The sequence below is a fragment of the Carassius auratus genome, unplaced genomic scaffold (assembly GCF_003368295.1).
Source record: "Carassius auratus strain Wakin unplaced genomic scaffold, ASM336829v1 scaf_tig00001689, whole genome shotgun sequence".
In the NCBI taxonomy this organism is placed as follows: domain Eukaryota; kingdom Metazoa; phylum Chordata; class Actinopteri; order Cypriniformes; family Cyprinidae; genus Carassius; species Carassius auratus.
The window spans coordinates 1,611-11,061 of record NW_020523381.1 but is presented as its reverse complement, the minus strand read 5'-3'; the positions used below and the strand labels follow the sequence as shown (position 1 = coordinate 11,061).

The following is a 9,451-nucleotide window of genomic DNA, read 5'->3' as shown; positions in this document are numbered from 1 at the left end:
GTAAATCATGACAATGGACAATACCAGCTTTTGTGACAAAATTGGTTTAGGGTTAAGAACACGGTATACGTGTAAAATATTGCACAGCAGTCTGTTCTTTTTTTTTTTTTTTTTTTTTTTAAGTGTGAATTATAGTTTTTTGCAAATGAACTCTTTGCATGATTTGAGTCATTTCAAGATTAATGTCTATTTGGACATGACTTAAAGTGATAATAGTGAGATGTGTGGGAGACTTTGTAACTGGCATTCAGGCAGATTTATGATGCACCTGTTCAATTTTTGTTTTCTATTGTTGATTGTTTCTCCTGTTTATTTATTTATTTCTATTTTATTTTATTTATTACAATATTTATTTATTTATTTATTTGAGGAGGCACTGGCTGATTTGCTTCATGGGAATAAAACGGCGTTGAGTTGCAGAATGAGTCGCGGGCGTTCACTAGAAACAAAACATTGTGCTCATTTGTGTTTGAGAGAGTGGAGCGCGCGTGTGTTGGGAAAGTGGGTGTCGCTGTGCACGCTGCTGGAGGAGCTTCAGAGCGATGTGTCGAGGACTTTAAACACACTGTGTCATACAGTGGTGAACGGAGGGAGATCGCGGAGTACTGGATCGTGTACTGCAACACTTCTGATGCAATGAGTCCGACCGTTCCCTTCCTGATCCAAAGTGTCTGACGATTCACTTTCCGCGCGCGATGCACTGACTGCCGTGTGTTTATATATGGAGACACCCTAAAAAAAACAGTCAACCGGGAAATGGTAACACATGAACCTCCTCACTGGAAGGAACATGGTTGAGAGGAGCAGTAAATTTCTGTTCATCGTTGTCGGCTCGGTTCTGTTCATGCTGATTTTGTATCAGTACGTGGCTCCGGGGATGATGAACTTCGGCTCTCCGCACGGGTACATGCTGGAAGACGATGCGGATCTCTTCCCAACTCCTGATCCACATTACGTGAAGAAATACTATTTCCCCATCAGGGATCTGGAGCGGACTGTGGATTTTGAAATCAAAGGGGAAGATGTGATCGTGTTCCTCCACATCCAGAAGACCGGCGGCACCACGTTCGGGAGGCACCTGGTCCAGAATGTCAGGCTGGAGGTTCCGTGCGACTGTAGACCGGGACAGAAAAAGTGTACCTGTTACCGACCCAATAGGAAAGAGACCTGGCTCTTCTCTCGGTTCTCCACCGGATGGAGTTGTGGCTTACACGCGGACTGGACCGAACTAACCAACTGCGTACCAGGGGTTTTGAACAAAAAGGAGAACAGGATGAAAAACCAAAGGTGATGCTTGTATAGAATTGTTTTGTCTGAAGTGTTTGGCTGTGTCTCAGAACCCCGCGAGCTCTTAACCAAAAACGTTTGGGGCATCATAGGCGTGTGCAGTCACAAAGAGATTTGAAGCACAACCAGTGTAGAAGAACTTTAGCGAGTAACAGAAGAACACTTGCCCTCATCTGCGCTATACAAGACTATACAGTTATAATTATGCATAAATTCATTGGTTACATTGGCTTTTCATACTACATTTGGGTTAACCTTTTTTAAAACTTTGTATAAATGCCAGTACAGGTTAGCACCGCTTTTAACCCTATATGTTAACCCTTACAAGAGATGCTACAACGTAAACGGATAGTGATGTCATTAAATATTCACGCACTTACGTAGGCTTTGTCGCGTAAACTTTCAAGCGCGATAAAGCTCTTAAGAGAAAGTGTTAAAATGCCGAACATTAGCTAATGCTGGCGCGACTACTGATAAAGAATCATGTGTTTTAGCAGACTATACACAAGAACAGCAGATGTACTTGGTGACTTTAACGGTGGGCAATAGTTTTCTTTTCTATTTTTCTTTTTTTTTTTTTTTTTTTTTTTTTTATAGAATGCGTGCTGTTTTTCCCACCTCAAACCTTTGAAATCATAAATATGCTTAAAACCAAGGGTCGTTAGTGTACAGTGTGAGAAATCGGAAACCTAAACATGAAACAAGATAACCCAGGATTAAGTTACCTGGGGATGAAACTGACAAACGGTTAACAATTTCAAGTTTGGATAGCCCAGTGATGTTGAGTCTAGTTGGATTTCTGTTTACATGAAACTGGATATCAGTCTTTCAAAAAATGAACATGGGAACCATATGAGGCCTGTACCATAGTCAGTGTTGGGCAAGTTACTTTTAAAAAGTAATTAGTTACATTTACTAGTTACTTCTTCCAAAAAGTAACTAAATTAGTTACTCAGTTACAAATTTTAAAAGTAACTAGTTACTTAAGAAAGTAACTATTGCGTTACTTTCAAGTAAAATTTAATTTTAAATGCTCAAATGTGACCCCACCTCTACCCCTCTTTAAAGGAACTTAAAATACATGTGCATGTTCAATTATTTATGATAAATCTGAATATTATAATGAAATGGACACTTAATACAATACATTATTAACAGAAACATGAAACATTGTACACACATCTAAAAAAAAATGTTGCTGTGGGACAAAGTGAGACTAGCCTCCAATCAAATGCCATGTATGTAGATATTATGTTTATATAGTGGATCAATGCAAATAACACGATAGATTTTTGGGAACTTTTGATATTTCCTTTTATTGTTTCTTTAATTTCTTGAAGGAAAAAGTAATGTATATACTTCCATTTAGAGAAGGCTACTTTTGGATTATTTGGGCTCCTTGCCATACCTGTCTCTCGTTGACTGACTGGCTTGTGTTGTTCCTTGTGTGTCCTGTCCTGTCCGACTATGGGTTATGATGGGTTGTTCGCAATTCATGAGCGTTAGTGATGATGGATCGACTCGTTCGCGAATGAGCTTTTGATGAGTCGTTCGCGATTCGCGAATGAGCCGACTCTAAGAGCCGGCTCTTTTAGTTGAACTTCGGGAGCTGGCTCGCATATCTGATTTTTTCTATTTTTTTCAAATTTAGCCTATAGAAATTAAATAATTATGTAATAAAAGTTGAAATATTATAGTCAAAGTCATTTAAAGAGCCGTTTGTGAGCCAAAGAGCCGGTTCTTTTCAGTGAGCTGAGTCAAAAGAGCCGAATTCCCAACACTACTATGCGTGCTTTCGAACACCCGCCCACCTCTGATTGGCTTACAATGAAATTTTACTCTACCTCAGCCAATCGTCAGCATTTATGCGCTTGTCTCGTGCTCTGCCCACTAACCAAGGAAGAACAGTAAAAAAAAGTATTTGCCTCTCGCTCAGAGATCTAGTTGGTCTGATGAAAAAAAAAAAACAGCTTCATCATCAGTTATAGTAACGCGCCGCATTTTTTGGCAGTAACGGTAACGGCGTTATTAAGATGAGAAGAGTAATCAATTAGATTACTCGTTACTGGAAAAAGTAATGCCGTTATTAACGCCGTTATTTATAACGCCGTTATTCCCATCACTGACCATAGTATTTTACTACATGTAAAAATTCAGAAAAGAAACTGTTACTTGAGCTAACTTCTTTCAAACAAGTAAGAAAGCGTGCAGCATCTAGAATGTAGTATTGGCTCAAACCTAGTGACAAATTTATTGAATTTTGGACAGAACTATGTTTACCATGTTAAAGTGTTGTAAGGTAAAGCTCTCGTGGTGCCTGTCCTTCGATTTCAGGTGGAAAACAGAACTTGCTGTGTTAGATGTTTGTGTTTTCTCCAGTGATGGAGGTGGAAAATTACTGTGTTGTAAAACAGCCACTTGTAAACACTGTAGTGAACTTTGGCTGACAGAATAGTGGTTACAGACTCACCACATCAGGACACTCCATAGCAGTCGTCTTATCAGGAATAACCAGCCACTGGTAGTCAGTGTCGTCTTGTTTTGTATTTTGGTTAAAACATGGCTTAATTACCTTTATACCCACAGCTAGTGGGCATTGGAGTAGGTTTGTGAAATGTGTTATACTTACTTTTGCAATAATGTGAAATCCATCTCAGAGCCATGTACGTAGACTGTTTTAGTTTTTAATAGGATTTTGCAGATTAAATTATCTAAGCTCTGCAAAGTCTAATACATTAGATCAGATTTAGCAAGTAATCACCAGCCCGACTCCTCTTCCTGAAAGAACACAGTCTAGATCCAACATCCCCTCGAGTGTAAAACATCCCTCGTATCACAGCGATGCCATTACTCTTGTTGCTTTTGGCGACCTTAGGAATGCAGCACTGATATGGATGCACATTCCTCTCCTTGATTAATCTCTCCTGTGATAAAGGCAGACAGACCACACCAGTGCTATTCTCCCCTAATTCATCACGCATGTGTACATGTTCGTTTTGTCTGTGAAATTAGCACAGGGTCAGCTGTAAAAGATGTGAGAGGAGTTTTGTCATTTCGCATTTTTAATATCTGCATTATTCTGATAATTAGATGGGAAATACTGTGCGTAGATAATTCGGATTTGATATGCTGCTTTGTTGCACAGATCAAGTGCTCTTTTACATTAGTTACAGTGAATTCAAAAGGCCAATGTAGGGTGAATTGAAACTTTGTTCATTGCTATGTCTTGAAGCTGTAGGGAGTTTTTTTGATCTATAAAAATGCTCAGAAATTGGGTGCTTAAGGAGAATTAAAAGGATGAATAAAAAATGTTAAAAAGCCAATTGAGCCGTGATGGTGGTCACAAAGGAGGCTGAGGAAAGCTGCACTGTTTATGACCCGTGAAATCTCTTGTAGAGATTTTGAGCTGCTGAGGACTGATGGGCTGTTTGTCTTGCTATGGACAGTTTTGTTCATCACTGAACTTTTCACAGGGATTTGTGTTCATTTTAATAATAATTGTTCGCTTCTTTATTGTCAGAAGTATGTGGAACTACTTAATTTACATTTTTGTGAGTAATTCATTAAAAAGGAACCGTTCATAAGGGTCATTTGCTTGTGAATCACACTTTGTTGATTGGTTGCATCTGCTATCATTTTACTTGCAGACTGAAGCTCTAATTATTATGGGTGTTGTCATGATGTTGACAATTAATTTGAACGTTTACTTAACATTTTGAATGGTGGTGAAATTATTTTTTGAGAGGTAGACCGACACATTGCCAAGGCTGCTATGTATTGGAAGTTATTTATGATTTTTTTTACTGGATTGACGGTTCAGGTCTTTTGTTCGGCTCATGGTCTTCCAATTAAATGGTGTGATATTATATATTATATCATTTTTTATTGGCCATCAGCTGCATTATGCTATACTCTCTAAAATATCAGTACTGGCCTTCAAAAAAATCCATATTGGTTGACCACTACTTTTGTATTTTAAGATTTGTTACCCTCTTCAGTCCTTAATTGTTTATTCATGAGATTAGGTGCACTTTGGGTGGCCACAGCACAGAGTTTAGCACCTGTTGTCAGTCCAGTGAGTTTCAGTTCACGGAAGCCAGCGCCATTCCCACCAACAGGCAGGAAGCCATCTGACAGCTGTGCCAATCTGCATGCTTGTTAGACATGTTTAACGGGCTTGTTTACATTTAAATCTCTCTCGGTTAGCGGGACTTTGCAAGCGATGCCCGCTCTCCTCTTCATGGCCATTTATTTGGCAAAGGACAAGCTTTTAATTACACATAGGTCTTATTCGGAATGTTGGGATTTCTAGAGTCGCATTTTCCAAATCGCATTCACGCCATGCTGCTCCCCCGGGGACCTGATGAATGTGGGAGAGCGATGGGGGCATTTTAATTGCTTAACGAGATGTGTATCACCACATTCTCATTGAGGCACCGGTTTCAGTCAGGAAGCCATCTGGCGAGTGGTGTGTGTTGCTCTCAGGCATGAAGCACAGGGGTTTCTGATCAGATCAGTGAATGGAGACCAGAGGAGAGGTGACGTCTCATGTGGGTGTGAGAATGTTTCCCACCGGATGTGTGTATGCAGTCAGTCACCAGCGGCTGTGTTTTACCCACCCACCCACCCCAGTGGCTGACTACTAGTCTGTGGCCCTGCTGCTCTAGATAGGATGTAATCGGTTTAATGAAGGGTCTGTGTCTGCCCTTTGGCCGATATTCTCAGTAAGAAAGGTGAAAGGGGCTGCTATTAGACCTTATGTTGCTCAGAGATGCAATGATTCTGTTAGATAAATAGCTGATAATCGTTCTTATGTTATGGCTGATAACTGATATTAAAATTCGATTTTGTTCAAATGAACAGTGAAGCACTTAAAAATGACTTTAAATGGCAAAAGTGAATTTAGGAATCATTAGGCAACATAATACACATTATGGAAATTGTATATTCATTTTGAGATTTGCCAAAGATTACATTTAACCGTATAATGAAATAAAACAAACAAAACAAAAAACAAAACTTTGCTAATATAATGTACATTCTTACTTAAAATACCCGAAAAATAAAATGACTTTTCAAATTTCGAAAATACGTATCCCACACTTCATGTGAGAAAAAAATAATAAATTGTGTGCACACGATTACTATTTCATTCCCTCCATTTACTACACGATTTAGCAAATCGAGGGAATGAATAAGTAAACCGTGTGGACAATTTATAAATCGCGAAATGAAATAGTAAATCGTGCGCACGGTTTAGCCTTTTTATTTACTTTTCTGTATGCCATGTGTGGGGCTCCGTACGAAAATAATCCATCTTGCCTTTTTTTATACAGCAAAGTTGAATGTGACCACTGGCTGTCAGGCTTCAAAAAGAACCGTGAAAGTTTCTGTTTGACACTTTTCTGCTACTTTGTGAGGCTGTTCTGTCACTTTCATAACAGAATTCTAATTTATGATTGAATCGTCTTTCAAGTAATCTATTTGATTTCTCATTTCTAGCCATCATAGATGAATATAGAATCCCAGTTGGGGGTCATCCTGGTTAGGAGGCCTGGCGCCAGTGATCAAGCAGACACAATTAACTTGAAATGACAAGGTGCCGATGGGGTACCAGACCACGTTGTCATGTTCCTGTTATACTTGACATTTACTGTGATTATTTAGAGGGAAAATGAAATTGCATGTTATACTGGCATGCAATTGTGAGCTGCAAAGAGTAATTTGCAAATTATCATATTAGGCCTTTATGAGCTTGCATTAAAAGATTATGGAGGGAGAAAGAATTGTCATCTAATACTTTAAAAAATAGATGGAAATAGATGTCTTAGACCACACTGAAAATCCAATTAGAAAAAGAGAAATATTTGAAAAAAGGTGTTGACACTCAAAAAAAATCTGATATCATGACATTAATCGAATATAAAAATAAAAGAGAGAAGTCATCTTTTTTTTTTTTTTTTTACTTATTTTGTTTCAGCTTCTGTTGGCAGTAATGAAACAAATGATTAACTACAAAATAAAAAAAAAATGCATTTTGGTTAGTGGCCTCGACTTTTGGACCTCACTTTATGTGTTATCTATAAATACAGTATGTATTCTTCTGATAAGTGCCCGTGTGTGTTTTTCTGTGCATGTGTGTGAGCAATGAGAGAGGATTCTGTGCTGTGGTGCACCCTACTGTCATTTTTTTTTCCCTAATGTCCTGTCTATTTAAAGATATTGCAGCAGATTTTGAGTCACAGTCCAATAAACAGGCGCACAGAAAAATTCTGCAGTACTGCTGTCAGTCTTTTCTTTTAATTCGTATATATCCACACCCATTTCTTCAGCCTCTCTCTCTTTCACTCTCCCTCCCATCTCTCCTGTTCCTTCAGCGGTGTCAGTGTCTAATCAAACAGGCAAGATAATTTCCACACTGTGGCTTTATGGATATGGGCCGCACCGTATACCCCAAGCGTGACTTAAACATTAGAGGGAATGTATTTCATGAAGATTTACTGTAATTTCTAAAATGGCAGGCCCTCTAATGGACAACTGGCTGCCTTCTGTATTGTGAATAACAATTTTGGTGTACGTACAGGGACACCCCCACAGTCTCCAATCATGTGTCATGGAACAATTACATTCTGTTTAGTCTATGTTATTCTAGACTTTTGCTAGGTCAGCTGCTTTCCTGAGATGAATGTTTTTTTTTTCGAAACCTCATGCCTTTAGCCTGGATCACTGTAGATTTTGCACCTGAAGTCAGTGTAAGTGGACTGGTCATCATAACACTCACTGTCTGTAGGTTGAAGGTTGTAGATGTGCAATTGGGACTCTAATCACTAAAACTTGAAAGGGGTTATGCATGGAATTTATGCAAGCAACAGGAAGAATGAGGATGTTTCCCAATTGAATGGACCCAGTTTTCCCAATTTGAATTAAAGGAATAATTCAACCAAAAAGCAAAGAGTTTGCTAAAATTATTAGTCACCCTCAAGAACTCCATGATTTAATGATGATTTGTTGTCTTTCATCAATTTTGGAAGAAATTTAGCTTACATCACTTGTTCACCAGTTGCATCCTCTGCAGTTGAATGGGTGCCAGTCAGAATGAGAGTAATTAAAGCATCACAATTAATCCACAAGTAGCTTCTGTTTTTTGTTTGTAAACAGGTGCCTTGGTCTTTGCATATTTCTTCCTCTGAATTCACACAAGTACTTTTTTCACTAGAGAAGGCATTAGGCAGTATACATAGAAGTCTCTATATTTACATATACTTTCTTTGTCCTTTTTGTTTTTGGGTGAACTATTTTTTTAAAAAATACCTTGCTCAAATGCACAGTGCTGGTGTGTATATGTTTACATACCATTTATGTTTTTTTACATCTCATGTCTTGCAAACTGGTCAATGAATGAGACAGTCAGCCTTCTTTTAGTTAAGCCATCAAGGCAGAAGTGACTAATACTTACAGTAGCTCCGGAGATGAAATTGCGATGGCTTTTTAAAAGATTTGTTTATAAACTAATATGTGAATCACATTGCAGTGTTAAAAGTTCATATAAAAAGAATGAAATCAGATTGTATTCATTCTGACTGATGTAAATTTGTACTTGTTTTCTTAAGGTACTCTAGAGTTCTGGTGGTTAATATGGCACAGTAGATGATAGTGAGACAAATGTGTGGAGCACAAAGCACCATTGGTGTAAAGATATTGCATGAAGATGTTCTTCAAAACAGTCAGTTCTTGAAGATGTTGTTCTCCATATTTGGCTAGGAGGACTAGAAAGCCACATTGTGTCTGTTATAGGTCTAGCCCTTTGCTTAAGAGTGTGTGCATATTGGTTTGCCGGTCCACAAATTATAGTCTGATGTGGTTAGCGGTTGTGTGATCTTTGTGGTTTGGAGGTCAGTAGCTCAGAGCTTATAAAATCCTCCAGCTCTCCGTGTGAACCCAGATTCTGGCTCTTGCAGTATGAGCCAGATGGCTTGGCGGTCTCCAGGTCTGCTTGGAGCAGAAAGCGGAGGTTCTGACAGGCTAGTTTTTCCTGGGCCGGCAAGAAAAAGCGATTGGAGGCAGGCCTGATAGCAGCAGCCTGACCTCGATGTGTTAATCCCATCAGATCAGTGTGGATTAAATACAGGCTGCTCAAAGTCCGTTATGTGGTAATGCGGAATCT

General features: G+C 38.9%; 1 pseudogene; it reads left to right on the top strand.

Moving 5' to 3' along the window:
• The first annotated feature begins 467 nt into the window (after positions 1–467).
• Positions 468–1,758, top strand: LOC113069515 (heparan-sulfate 6-O-sulfotransferase 1-A pseudogene; annotated as a pseudogene).
• Positions 1,759–9,451: the final 7,693 nt, after the last annotated feature.